The sequence below is a fragment of the Bicyclus anynana genome, chromosome 5, assembly GCF_947172395.1.
Source record: "Bicyclus anynana chromosome 5, ilBicAnyn1.1, whole genome shotgun sequence".
NCBI classification, from domain to species: Eukaryota; Metazoa; Arthropoda; class Insecta; order Lepidoptera; family Nymphalidae; genus Bicyclus; species Bicyclus anynana.
Window position 1 is genome coordinate 12,853,453 of NC_069087.1, and position 15,092 is coordinate 12,868,544.

Below are 15,092 nucleotides of genomic sequence, written 5' to 3' on the forward strand. Positions count from 1 at the left end.
GTTTGGAAGTTCCCACAAAAGGCCTATGTCCTGCAGTGGACGTCCAACGGCTAATGATGATGATGAAGTTCTTTTATTATAAAGCACTAGCCGACGTCCTGTGGTTTCACCCGCGTAGTTCCCGCGTCCGTGAGAATACGGGGATAAAAATATAAATATATCTTTTAGACTTTTAAAATTAGCAGGAGCTAACTTTGAGAAACGTCAGGATACGTACCACAGATTAGACATCGAGATTTGGCGAAAACTCAACTTTCGAAAATCGGGGTGAAATCGATTACTTTAGTCTGTGTACCTTAGTCACCACAGTGTTTTATAAAAAAAAAACAAAAAGTAAAAAAATTGACTTAAAAGAAACATTGTATGATTCCAATGGAATCCGATAATTGCTCCTCGAAACCACTCGACATTGGCAAAGTGCAGTTTGCTGGTTTGTCACTTTAAAGAGTCAAATAGCTTTAAAAGATTCAACAACCGACTCTCTGAAGAAATATTTCTGATAACTTTGTGATCTGTATATCCTTGGTATAAGATTGGCACGCTAAGCAATCGAAGAGTCGTTATCGAGTATTAAAAAATAATAACGTCGAATGAAAATGCGCTTAACGTATCTCATTTTAAAGTCGTAATTTCTGTGCTAGTGATTTTTATTTTACGCTCATTTCCTTTTTGCTTTCGCGCTGCCTGAGCATTGTGAGTAATGGACAAACTTGAGATTCAGAACAAGAAGAATTTGGTCTATTTTTCACCAACTTTATAGTGTTTTGATTCTTGTAAAATACTTTTCGATTGTGAGTTAACGATTTGTACTTTGTAGATTTAATTTTACGGTATATTATGCTATGTAAAAATTTGGTTCGATATTCGGCTTGGATCAATTTACGAATATAGGTATGATTTCTCGAGCTCTGTGTGCCTAGTGGGAGTTATGAATATTTTCATACTGTTACTATCGCGTTGACGTAAACGCTATTTTATATGGAATTGAAACAGTTGTGCAGTAGTGCCACTAGATGGCATTGTTTCAATTCCTTAGGAATTCGCGTTTACGTTAACGCGATAGTAACAGTATCAAACTGCCATTAGGCCCTCTGATTAATCATGGTTAACCACGACTATCTATCTATGGACAGAACAACTAACGCTAACCATTATGATACGAAAGAATGGTTTTTTAATATCTATCTATTCCTGCATCCAATCTGCCTATCTATTTATCAAACATTCTATCTATTCCTGCTTTTATATCGGTTTATAGGCAGAAATAGATAGAATGTTAATTAGTTTTTCCTAGTAACCTTCCGGTCTAATTTGGATTAGTTCAGCACTTCAATGATCATTTTAAGAGGCAAGCGAGACGACCAAAAAGCACAGATCTTATATATTTGTTATATTTTTGTTCTACACTGTTATCCTTAGTAATCAGCTTATTTTAACGGCTCACTACAGACCAAGCATCTCACGTTCGGAGACGAAATAGAGCTTAAATTCACCACGTTGCTCCAATGAGTGTTGGTGAACTAACTTAGGGTATTGATGTTTACTTCAATAGAGATTACTATCAGAAGTTAATCATGATGATCGAGACTGAAGAATTAACATACCCCAAGGTACGGGAGCACCATTAGTAACTATTTTTCTTTGGCTTTGAACATTGTTATATTTAATGTATAAAATTCTCATGTCACAGTGATTATTCCCATAATCCTCCGAAACGGCTTGATCGATACTTATGAAACTTTTAGGGTAGAGGTAGGGTAGTAGCTTGGATAGGTAGGGGTAGGGTATACGAGTAAGGTGGGAGTAGGTGAAGGTATAGGTTAGGAGGGAGTAGGGTAGGTATAGGTTAGGATTATAATAGGATAGAGAAAGGGAATGAATCAAAGCGAAGCTTGACCGGATCCGCTAGTTGATTTATAATATACGAAACATCATCATCATTATCAGCCGATGGGCATCCACCGGTTTTGAAACAACTCAACATCTCGAAAAGACTTTCCACCACCTGTCTTCAGAGGATCCTAGAGTACTTCGGTCACATTGCCAGGAGAGAAGGAGATAACTTAGAGAAACTTGTTATCACTGGCAAAGTAGAAGGGAAGAGACCTCGAGGACGTAGCCCGATGCGTTGGTCAGATCAAATCCGCACCACTCTCGATACAAAAGTAAACGAAGCTCTACAAGTCGCGAAAAGCCGAGCCGCATGGCGTGACATCGTGCGGGAAAAAGTCGTGAATGTGTGATAGGGGTCATAACCCTCAGTAATGAGGAATACGACGTGGAGAGAGCGGACATCTACTAATAGACATAGGCTTTTTTTAAGTTTTTCCAAACAACACGGTTTTAAGCTGGCAAAATGCGAATGTTTTGAAACAATAAAATAATAAATAAAATAGGTATTTGTCCCTAATTCAAGACGCCCTCAGTCTCAGCCCTCAGGTGAACCTCTGATCCGCGACTCAAATCACGTCACGTTCTCCGAGTCAACTTTTAAATTGAAATCTTTGTTCGAAAGCTTAACGGGAAATCGTCTGAGGAATTTTAAATCGGATAGATAGCTGAAAGTAATACCAATAGCAATAGGTATAATTTTATTTACTTACTACTAGCAGCCATGATAGCCCAGTGGATATGACCTCTGCCTTCGACTCCTGAGGGCATGCACCTCCAACTTTTCATCGTAAGGAAACCTGCATACCAGAGAATTTTCTTTATTCTTTAAGTGTGTGAAGTCTGCCAATCAGCATTGGGCCAGCGTGGTGAACTATTGGCCTAACCTCTCTCATTCTGAGAGGAGACTCGAGCTCAGCAGTGAGTCGAATATGGGTTGATAATGATAAGAAGTTCTAAAATTACGTCTTTGGCTTTGTCGTAGTCGAGTAGGTAAAGTACAATTTATTCATGACAGAGATACAAAAGCATCATCATACATTATTACGCGTTTGAATTGTTCACTACAATGTATTTTAATGGATAATATATGCTTACCACAATGTATTCTAATGTACAATGTATGTCTACATTATAGCTTTACGTTCTACCGCGAGAAAATGTGGTGTTAGAATCGCTGTTTCCCAAAGACTTTGTCGTTACAAAAGTAAAAATTCTTACACTCCTGTTACCACAATTTCTCCATTCTTTTGTCACGAGCACAAAGAAAAGACAAGGTAACTTTATACCTTACTTAAGGCCTCTATTAAGTTTTAATGAAACCGCACGATGTTTTATAATATCTGACCTGAAAACATCTACAAAGAAAAATCCACTGTCAAAAGAATGTAATATTTATTTGCATTGTCTGAAATAGATAATATCTAATATGATTTACGGCCTCTGCAGTGGTATGCGCGGTGGATTTACAAAACGGAGGTCATGGGTTCGATCCCCGGCTGGGCAGATTGAGATTTTCTTAATTTGTCCAGGTCTGGCTGGTGGGAGGCTTCGGCCGTGGCTATTTACCACCCTACCGGCAAAGACGTACCGCCATGCGATTTAGCGTTCCGGTACGATGCCGTGTAGAAACCAAAAGGGGTGTGGATTTTCATCCTCCTCCTAACAAGTTAGCCTGCTTCCATCTTAGACTACATCATCACTTACCATCAGGTGAGATTGTAGTCAAGGGCTAACTTGTAAAGAATAAAAAAAATGAAGATACAAGTAGTAAATAGTTAATTCGTTCATTACAAAATCGGACAGCTTTAAAGTATAAGGAATTCCGGGAAAAAATACTTGTACTTATACCCCTATTATAATAATTATTGATGATGAGTCATACCGTCTTCCAAAAATAGAACAACTACACTAAATTGCGAAGGTGTCTCAATAGATCTGGTAAAGTCAGACAATCGATATCTACTCTCTTACTAAAGTATCATTATCATTATCAACCCGTAATCAGCTCACTACTGAGCTCTCAGGATGAGAGGGGTTAGGCTAATTGTCCACCACGCTGGCCCATTAAAAAAACTCCCTACGCAAAAATACTTGTGAAGCAGTTACTCGAGTAGTCATACGTCGAAATGCCTTACATAATTTTGGAAAAGAGCTCCTACTCCCACTCTTACACTGCTGGCCCTATATTAACCAAACATATCTAAAAACCACCGCAAGGAAACTGGCTTTCAAATGAAAGAACCGCAACAAAATCAGTCCGTCCGTTAGAGAGCTACGATGCCACAGACAGACACACACAGATATTAACATCAAACTTATAACACTAACTATTTTACGCCAACATAAAACTATTTTCCGGGTGATACCTATTCGATTCGTCTAGTTCCGCGAACAAATTGAATTTCCGGCTTTTCGTGGCGGCTTAAATATTGCTTTACTCGTAGCGTAAGGTGACATGAAATTTAAGTTTATTTAGAAAAGTACGATCTTACTTTGAATGGATATTTATTATCTACTTGTTTATACGCGGATAAAGCTTATGTTTGTTGTTTGCGTATTAGTGGAGTGAAGTTGTTAAGTTGACTAAGTCAAAGCGAAGCTACGTAAGGTAAGCTTAAGTAAGAAAAGACTTTTAATAGTTTTTAAAATATAATACAATTTGGAATTTGGTAATACGTACGTATGTTATGCACTCTTTGTAACTGCAAATTTAGGTTTTTAGGTTCATAACGAAGATACAGCTAAAAATATTACGTCTTCGGCTTTCGGCTTCGGGAAAGAGTGACGGCTGTACGTTTTTCCTCGACTTGGCGGACAGCACACCGTCGCCCTATTTTTATAACTCACAAGTGCGAGTTTCGAATTCACCTCTATCCCTCTCTGTTTAACACGATACTATAAAATGAGAAAGATAACGGTGAGTTCGAAACTCGCACTTGCGAGTTATACAAAACATCGTTAGAGGATTAGCCGTGCTGATACCGTTTGCGCCAGGTTGAAAATGGGTTACGATAAAATGTTGATAAAGAAATGCTTTAAAACAGCGTTTCGTTCTGCGACATGTCACTTGTATGACTATAGTCGCTGTGTTTAAGTGTCGCAGTCATACCGGGTCCAACCATTTCCCGTCGCCACACCTTATAGTCTAAGAGCCCGTGAACCCCAGACCTTCATCATTTTATAAAAGCTGACAGTTTGTCATCTCAGGCTACCATAAGTAGGTACGGTAGCCAATTATAGAGTTTGGACCGTGGTAACTTAAGAAAGTAGCAGGTTTTAAGAATCCAGACCCTCAAGCGTCTAAGTTTAAAGTGTAATTTTTTTATGTTTTTCTCGGCATAAATGAGAAATTACCAGTCACCAGTCACTTAGCTTCGCGGCAGCTCTTCGAAAAACGCTATTTAATTTGAAACTGCAAGGGTCTCTAGCAAAAGGTTGCTATGAAACCAAGCGTCTGGCGAATGGGGATATCATTTTTCATATTGTGCCGATAAAAATATTAAAAAAAAATCCCTTTAAGTATACTAACACGATTGAGGGTCTGGATCTTCGAAACCTGCTATCTCCCAAAGCTACCACGGTCCAAACTCCGCGGTTGGTTACGGTACTATGATAGGAGCATGAGCTGACAAACATTCAGCTTTTACAAAATGACGAAGGTTTTGCTGTCTCTGCCTCCTCGTCTATTATGTGACACGCTTGGTGCACGAAATTTGTTTATGCACCATATATATTCTACGGTGCATCGTTTAATTTCCGTCGTTCGTGTGTTTGCGTTTGAAACAATAAATGACATATTTCAACTGCAACTGTAGGTTTCTACGAACACGATCTAACGTAGGATACATAGCTCCGTATACACTTAAAATTTATATGATCGTTTCAAATCAAATTTTTTTTTTATTCTCTGCAAGTTAGCCCTTGACTACAATCTCACCTGATGGTAAGTGATGATGCAATCTAAGATGGAATCCTACTCCTATCAAGTTAGCCAACTTGATAGGAGTAGGATGAAATCCACACTCCTTTCGGTTTCTACACGACATCGTACCGGAACGCTAAATCGCTTGGCGGTACGTTTTGGCCGAACACGGCCGAAGCCTCCCACCAGCCATAATAGGGTATGACTCATATAAACAATATGATTTGTCAAACGCTCCGTTTGTATAGTAATTGATTTTAATGATTTGTTAACGTGACGTCGTGAAACAGTTGAAATATAGACCATCATGGTTGACAGGCGTTTTGGACCGTATTTTAAAAATATTTAAAATTTTCATGTGACCATGTCTTATAAAAATATAAGATGAGATATTCAATCTAGTAGAACGATAATGAACAATTTAAAACCATTAAAAAAAAGTGTCTACCTAACCTATTAAGTTGATTTATTTAAGTAGACTTCTATACAAGCACTTTTAAAAGTTGGACATTGTGTTAGGGTGGGATTTTACCGACACGATTTGACATTAAACTTATCTGTTGCTTTGGAAATATAGAAATGTTATAATTTACAGTTTTACAGTTTACATAAACTGTAACTAGTAGATGAAAATCTTTCTATACACAAATATCTTCGTCATTAAGAAAATCAATAAAATTGTCTTGTTATACCATTGTTTTAACACATTCTTTTTATATTTAAAGACGCCGCGCGGTTTCACCCGCATGGTTCCTGTATCCGTAGGAATACGGGGATAATATATAGCCTATAGCCTTTCTCGATAAATGGGCTATCTAACACTGAAATAATTTTTCAAATCGGACCAGTAGTTCCCGAGATTAACGCGTTCAAACAAACAAACTCTTCAGCTTTATAATATTAGTATAGACTTAGAACCTGCTATATATACGAGTATTGTTTAATAATAGTGTTTTCTAGCTTGCATTATGTGGGTAAGTATAGTGAACGTGATTTTATTCTCATGGGAAATCAGAAATTGTATGCGAATTAAGGCCAGACCAAGCGATATTTTCAAGTTATTATTCTGGTTGAGTAGTACATTATATTTAAAGGTCAATTATAAATAAAACATTTATTATAACCATTGTTGTTTCGTCGATGAATTGAGATGTCTTAATTATAAAGCTGAAGAGTATGTTTGTTAGTTTGCTTGAACGCGCTAATCTTAGGAACTACTGGTCCGATTTGAAAAATTATTTTAGTGTTAGATAGCCCATTTATCGAGAAAAGCTATAGGTTATATATTATCCTCGTATTCCAACGGGAACGGGAACAACGCGGGTGAAACTGCGCGGCGTCAGCTAGTAAATAATAATTGTTTATCATCCTTAAAAGCCTAAACCATCCATAGCCTATTTTAAATTTTTTATTTAGCCTTCTCTTATAAGAGAGGGAGAGATTTTAAACTTTACTCAAAACACACACTACTATACGTTTTAGGGTGATGAAAGTCTCCTCTCAGAATGAGAGGGTTAAGCCAATAGTTCACCACACCACACCACACACGCAGAGAATTAAGTAAATTCTCAGGTATGCAGGTTTCCTCACAATGTTTTTCCTTCAACCGTTTGAGACCCGCGATATTTAATTTCATAAAATGCACTATAATAACTGAAAAATTGAGGTGCATGCCCTGGTCCGGATTTAAACCTACGCCCTCCGAAAACGGAGGTAGAGGTCATATCCCCTGGGCTATCACGGCTCTCAATACTTTACTGACCCTAATCCAAAGCCACAAAGGCCAACGAAGCAATAACGTACTACTTATATATACTTATACGCTAGTTTAGATTTTTTGATAATTGGATTATTTTCGTTTTGGCCATGTTCATTTTTAGGCCCACCTGTTGAGAAACTCTGCTGAGGTCATTGAGCATGGTACTAAGGTCATCCAGAGTCTCTGCCATGATGACTACATCGTCCGCGAACCGCAGTTGAGTGATGTACTCGCCATTGATGTTGATGCCAAGTCCGCCCCAGTCCAGAAGCTTAAAGACGTCTTCCAATGCGGCGGACTGACTGGTACTAGCCTCCCCCTTACACCCCTCTGATAGTTACTGTCTGATAGTTACTGTTATTTAAATGCAGTATTATTCTAAGTAATGCAGAATTTCAGAACTGCAGTATAATTCTAGTATCATTTTCATTGAATTTCCGCCATAAGCTAGTAATGCTGTCGTGAGCTATGTTCTGTCTACGCTAGCAGAGACAAACGTAGCTCGAGGCGTCGACAGACGTGACCATATCCCGACGCCATAGCTTAAACCCAAACAAAGCGTACGTGGCTTCGCGAAGCATTTCATTTCCGTGAGATTTGCCCGTTGAGGTAGGTCTCAAGCTCTCAATGGTCGATTATTATTTGCATTGCGTAATATATTTAAACGTGTATTTAGCTTGAGATAGCAGGTTATAGTACATTATGATATAAGTGCGGTAAGTTGAAAATTACAGCCGAGGCGATATTGTAGCTCGAGCCTTGGCGAGAGCTTATACTAAGAAAGCAGAGCCTGTAATTATTAAAGCGCATGTATGTCATACGACGTTTTATAACACATTTGCGAGGAAACACACTTTTTACACACTTTCTGAAAATTAATTTGCATCTTTGCATGTTTTCCATAAGATGACATTTTGGTACGCTTTAAAAAAGTACCGTTCGTTTTTAGACGGTTTTATATTACATTACGGCACATGTGCATTTTATTTGACATTACGGCACATGTGCGTAATGAGATACATTACGATATAGAAATTGGTGAAATACGTTTTACGAGCAAATGTGTTATTTGTACAAAAATAACAAACAAGGGCAAACTTGTCATAGATTAATAAACAGTTATTTATAGTTTATTGTGGCAACAATAAGCCATGATAGCCCAGTGGATACAACCTCTGCCTTCGATTCTGGAGGGTGTGGGTTTGAATACGGTCCGGGGCATGCAACTCCAACTTTTTAGTTGTGTGCATTTTAAAAAGAAATACCGTGAGGAAACCTGCATACCAGAGAATTTTCTTAATTCTCTGCGTGTGTAAAGAGACTGTGGTGGACAAGATTGCAAGGGTGGTAGGCTATTGGCCTAAGCCCTCTCATTCTGAGAGGAGAGTCGAGCTTAGCAAGGGTTGATAACGATGGTAATAAAAACGATTACACACTTATTTAGACTGGTGATAGCGATTTATCATAAAAATAAATGTAAAAACGTATCTATTGAAAGAGTTCCCAGATTACCCTCTATTTTTAATGAAAAAAGTTTAACAAATTTTCAGATATTAAATACTAGCCAACGCCACCCGGTTTTACCCGTGTAGTTCACCGACCCGTTTCTATGGGAAAACTGGAATAAAACATAGCCTATGACACTCGCAAATAACATAGCTTGCTAGTTAAAAGAATTTCTAAAATCTATTAAAAGATTTATAAACTAACCCTTACCCCACCAACTTTACATTTTTATATTAGTATAGATAGATTGGCCTCTGCCATGATATTGGCGTCGGAAAACTCATTATCGTACAAAGTAGCATTCCTGCACCTTTACATCTTTTGATCTAAGCGCCACAAAGCGATGCAGCGCTGGATTAACGCATTACGTACATGTAGAGCAGTTCTGACGGGCTAAAACTGGGGATAATAGCCTAAAGCGCTTTGCACAACATCGACGTTCGATATAACACAATGTATTACCGTAGCATACACTATACGTTACATTAAGTAATTAGATGAATTTGGTATTGATAATCGTTACACACGTATAATATTATAATCATAATACAGCTGTTATGATTGTATGTGGTTATTATAATTAAGAATAATAGCAATAATTAATAATGAACTAATGGCGTGGCACAGAATACATAATACGTAGACACAGAATACGTAATACATAATAAATAGGTAGGTCGAACACCTTAAGAAGCTTTCGCTTAACTGTTGGATCAAGAGTCGGATACAAAAGGCAGTGATTCTTGAGACGGCGCGTATTGTGAGGAGGTTCCTCACTCTGGAGCCCTGACCGGTTGCTTGGGCACCCAAATGTCCCGCAGCGGGAGGGTGAATTTTTTTGATTATAAATTTTTAATAATGTTTTGTATTTTATACTTATATTGTTAAAATTAAAAAAAAAAAAAGTAATAAATAAATGAGAGATAAAATAAAAAAGGTAGGTCGTACTGTAGGATTTTGTTCAGAAAATGTTATATTCATAAAAGGTAATTATCGATGGTCCAGTGCCTTTGTGGTTTCGTTGCCCAGAATAAGGTCCTCAGTTCGAGTCCTAGGTTGGGTGATGAAATATTGAGCTTTTCGCTACTATTAGTAAAAATGGTCATCCCGTAGTTGGGACGTTGGTAATCCTAATGTTACCATGCCTTGGAAAGCCCTTTATTCTGGCGTTACTGGTCATCTCATCGTCATAGTCATCAAGCGGCGCAGTAATATGCGCGGTGGATTTTACAAGACGGAGATCCTGGGTTCAATCGAGGTTTTCTTAATTGGTCCAGGTCTGGCTGGTAGGAGGCTTCAGCCGTGGCTAGTTACCACCGTGCCGTGTAGAAACCGAAAGGGGGGTGGATTCCTCTACCGAACAAGTTAGCTCGCTTCCACCTTAGATTGCATCATCACTTATCATCAGGTGAGATTGTAGTCAAGGGCTAACTTGTAAAGAATGAAAAAAAGCGCGTCTCTTCTCAGAATGAGAGGGATTAGGCCATTAGTCCACCACGCTGGCCCAATGCGGATTGGCACACACGTAGAGAATTAAGTAAAATCTCAGGTATGCAGGTTTCCTCACAATGTTTTTCCTTCACCGTTTGAGACATGTGATATTTAATTTCATAAAATGTACATGCCCCGGACCGGATTCGAACATACGCTCTCCGAATTCAAGGCAGAAGTCATATCCACTAATCTATCAAGTCTATCACTACATTATACCGATACTTGAAATAATAAAAATGAATTATAACAACAGAATCCAGATGTAAATTATGGAAATGATAAATTGTCGCTGCGGGCTATGTTTTCATCACTATAAATTTCATTTAGAGAAAATAATCAGAATATTTATGAAAAGCCGAAAACATTAAATGCATCAGTTGTTCGCGGATATCAATATACCCGGAAACTCGTTTTACATATTATCTGCATGTGTACCCGTAATAATATTATGCAAATGTATACCTGTATTAATATGCATACGATCAGCTTGGTGATAATCATTAAAAAAATATTACTTCCCTATATATTTATAGGGAAGTAATATATAGGTAAAGTAGGAGACGTGGTAGCCCAGTGGATATGACCTCTGACTTCGATTCGGAGGGCGAAAGTTTGAATCCGGTCCGGGGCATGCACCTTTAACTTTTCAGTTATGTGTATTTTAAGAAATTAAATATCACGTGTCTCAAACGGTGAATGAAAAATGTTTTCGTGAAAATTAAATTAAACCAATCTTTTTCAAACAAATAAATATTTTTCAAAATTAGTTAATAGATGACGAAGTTATGAGGTATTTAACAAACATGAAAAAAAAACATACTATAACTCCTACTCTAACTCTAACTTTCGTCCCATTGCAACGAATAATATCATTCTGCTTTTCGTTTTGATGAAGCGAATGAGAGGACGATTTGAAGACAATTAACTCGTAATCTCGAAAAATCAAACAATATTCTACTTATGATTTTAAACTAATTTCGTGGTTGTTCATTATGAATGTTATTTAAACGGGTACATACCCGAAATATCGACATTAAAAATCTCGTCTTTTTATCGTGGTACCCGTTTAAATAACATTCATAATATTCTACTTAGTGTAAAAACTAAATTTTGCTTAGCAATAAATGAACCATATAAATGGTTATACCCGGATAATATAGAACAGCTTGTGAGAAGTTGGGAACAGTTAGCTATGAGGAAGTCCGAAGCATCCGCCGGCAGTCCGCCTCGCTGCACTCCACATCCGCGCTTTGCATGTTACGTTTTATTTCAACGGACATTCAGTTGACCACAAAGACTAGTTTACAAGAGGTTATGTGTTTATACGATATGACTCTCTTGACATAACTCAGTGAGTCGCGGAGCTGAAGTAGCAATGGGCAGGCCACATAGTTCGAAGAGCCGATGGACGTTGGCCCAAGTTGATAGAATGGCGACCCCACACCGGAAAGCGCGGTTTTCGTAGACCCCCATCTAGGTGAACCTTCCCGGTTGATCAAGCGGGTTGCAGGAAGCCGCTGGATGCTGGCGGCTTGAGACCGATGTGCTTGGAAGTCCATGAAAGAGGCCTATATCCAGCAGTGGACGTCCATCGGCTGATAATGATGATGATGATGACGATGATGACGATGATGATGATGATGATAATATAGCACTCCCCGATAATGTAGCATTTACTGATGAAAGAATTTTCGAAATCGGATCAGTAGTGCCGAAGATTACCCCTTACAAAGAATGTTACAAACTTAGAAACTTTACCTCTTTATAATATTGGTATAGAGAAATTTTCTGAATTTTAGATCTACACTTAAAAAAAATAGAGATTATATTAATAGTTCATGGTTTAAATAAGAAGAATGTGTATAATACTTATGAAATCTGAAAATTACCGAATTAATTTAAATACCTACTGTTTGTAGGTAGAAGGAAAATAATTCAAAGAAGAAGAAGAAGAAAAATAATATTAAGTTTAAATGACGCTAATCCTGTCCCGCTTTACTTTTTATTTATTACAGTCCATTTACAAAAAGGAAACTGTTTAATTTCAAAATTCATTCAGATATTTTGAGATATTTGATTGTTCTTTTTTGTAGATTGCAATTTTATACGGAGAATATCTTCAACTATCTCTTATATCTAGCAGTAAATGTGTTAGCAGCTGCATACAAGTATGGTAATGTTGGAAGAAACTGAGTGTTCTGCGAATACTTTATGAGTTATTTGCTAACGCTTTCAAACTTTCATATTATGCGGCACTAATATTATCACATCAAAGACTGCTTTAAATTGTTAACTCTGTTGTAACAAGTAACTTCTTTATCTTCCGACTAGCTGACGCCGCGCGGTTTCATCCGCGTGGTTCCCGTTCCCTTAGGAATACGGGAATAAAATATAGCCTATAGCCTTCCTCGATAAATAGGCTATCTTACACTGAAAGAAATTTTCAAATCGGACCAGTAGTTTCTGAGATTAGCGCGTTCAATAAAACAAACAAACAAACTCTTCTTCAGCTTTATAATATTAGTATAGAACAAGGTTACTTTAATCCAGATTTATAATAATCCGTTTTAAAGAAAACCGGATGCCTTCAAAATATACTCAGAAGCACAATTATCCTCCCGCTTTAATATGACGCGAGTATATTAAAGTGGGCGGATAATTGTGGATCTGAGTATATTACATTCTCCAAAAAATTTCATTGTAATAACAATAACAAGATAAAACTTTGTACCGCATCAGTTTTAAAAGCTCGTATTATACGCAAAAAGAAAGAAAATCACAAAATAGTCAATTATTTTGTATGCGCGAACAACAACAATAGGGTTTATAAAATCTATACTCCTAATCGGCTTACGGCTCTCTGGCTACCGTAGATTATATTAAAATTTTAGTTCGTTTTATTCTGTACTAGCAGACGCCCGCGACTTCGTCCGCCCTTAGACCTCTTTAATCCAGCTTACAGTAGTATCGCTGTAAAAATGGAGTAACTTCTTCCGTTTTTCCAACGTTTCCCTTCACTGCTCTGCTCCTATTGACCGTAGCGTGATGAAAAGTATACTATAACCTGCCTAGGAGTATGACGAATAATTGTACCAAGTTTCGTTAAAACCGTCTAGTAGTTTTTGTTTCTATAACGAAAATAAAAACGGACTAAAATTTTACTGAGTGCAATTTTGGCATCAGTATCGATCGCTAATCACCCTCTGATAGTTATTTTGGAAATATGTTTACAGAATTGACCTCTCTACAGATTTATTATAAATATAGATTTAAAAAAGGCTTAATTATCATCATCCTACCAGGACGGTAGTTCTGGTTGAAGTTGAGGTTTTCTTGGTTGGTTCAGGTCTGGCTGGTGGGCTAAGGCCGTGGCTAGTTACCACCCTACCGACAAAGACGTACCGCCAAGCGATTTAGCGTTCCGGTACGATGTCGTGTTGAATCCGAAAGGGTGTGGATTTTCATCCTCCTCCTAACAAGTTAGAGAGAGAGTTAGATTGCAACATCAGGTGATATGAAATGGTGAATCAAAGGCTAATTTGTAAAAAAAAATAATAACGTACATACAGCCGAACGAACCTCCTCCTTTTTGGAAGTCGGTTAAAAAACCCCAAAAAAAAATATTCAAAAATGTGTGATTATACACGTTTTTTTACAATGTCCCGTTTCCACGAAAGAATCCTGCTTCTTTCATTCAAAAAGTTATCAAATCCAACGCTGAACTAGGTGTACGGAACGCCTGATAAATTGGTAATAACTTGGAGGTCTAGATAAACTTGGGTGTACGTGCCGGTATTATAGCTCCAGTTCGCCAGGTCTCGGAGATATTAACCGAGTACCACGTGCTACGCCACGTCCTTCATTATACGAAATAGAGGAATTTGCCCGAACAATTATATTGCTTGTAATAAAAACTTTGAAGGTTATGTTTAGTTTTGATAATTTTTAATTCATGTATACGCACCCTTCATCTTTGAGCTTGGTTGATCCAATTTATTTAAAATCAATTGTATAAAAACTGCCCAAAACATCATCATAATTATCGGCCTACTTGAATGGACTTTAGGCAGCATACTTGAATGGACTTTTAGCATGGTTGACACTGTAATTATCACTATTGGATGTTTATAATAATGACAGGGACCAAAGACTTAACGTGCTCTCCGAGGCAAGACCAATTACCAACCAACAATTTCCCAACTCCGGGCTGCTCTAAAAATTTCTCGAAATAAAAGAAAACCACAATTTTTAATAGTCAGACCCTGAAATGGAACCCAGAACCTCTCAATCAAAAACAGTCAAACAAAAGTGTCTTAATTTGCCTAAAAGTGCTGATAGACTTGAGAATTCACTTGCAACAGAACATCGAGCATTCACCGTTTTTATATTTGTCGAACTGAACAACGAGCCGAGCCAAGCATAGAGCCAAATATTACCACAAACATCTTGAGAATTCTAGCGAACGCTCTATTAGATGCTCGTCAAAAATATTCTTCATGAACTGACTGTGACACTGGG

The 15,092-nt window shown here is 37.6% G+C and overlaps 1 protein-coding gene across 1 annotated transcript in view; it reads left to right on the plus strand.

The window, feature by feature from the left end:
* Nucleotides 1–15,092, plus strand: part of LOC112043758 (ras-related protein Rap-2b) — a 49,896-nt gene that overhangs the window by 26,551 nt on the left and 8,253 nt on the right. The gene's annotated exons all lie outside the window — the stretch shown is intronic.